Source organism: Penaeus monodon, chromosome 15 (genome assembly GCF_015228065.2).
Source record: "Penaeus monodon isolate SGIC_2016 chromosome 15, NSTDA_Pmon_1, whole genome shotgun sequence".
NCBI classification, from domain to species: Eukaryota; Metazoa; Arthropoda; class Malacostraca; order Decapoda; family Penaeidae; genus Penaeus; species Penaeus monodon.
The window spans coordinates 31,270,610-31,270,839 of record NC_051400.1 but is presented as its reverse complement, the minus strand read 5'-3'; the positions used below and the strand labels follow the sequence as shown (position 1 = coordinate 31,270,839).

Sequence of the window (230 nt, the reverse complement as noted above, 5' to 3'; positions counted from 1 at the left end):
GAATATAGGGTTATTCTGAGCCAAAAAAAATATAAGGAAGAATATTAAAGAGAAAATGGATTGTATTAAGATAGGAAAAATGCATGGTCAACTTAGGATAATCCTTATAATGTAATACAGTAAAATCCTTAGTAAATGGAATGACTCTGTTATGAAAAAAGTTGAGAGGTTATGAAAGAATTTGATCACTTTAACTAGCCAATAACATAGTAACTTAGTGATGAAGTCAA

At 28.3% G+C, this 230-nt stretch overlaps 1 protein-coding gene across 1 annotated transcript in view; it reads right to left on the bottom strand.

Moving 5' to 3' along the window:
- Positions 1–230, bottom strand: part of LOC119582327 — a gene marked incomplete in the record, with an annotated part of 28,913 nt that overhangs the window by 6,290 nt on the left and 22,393 nt on the right.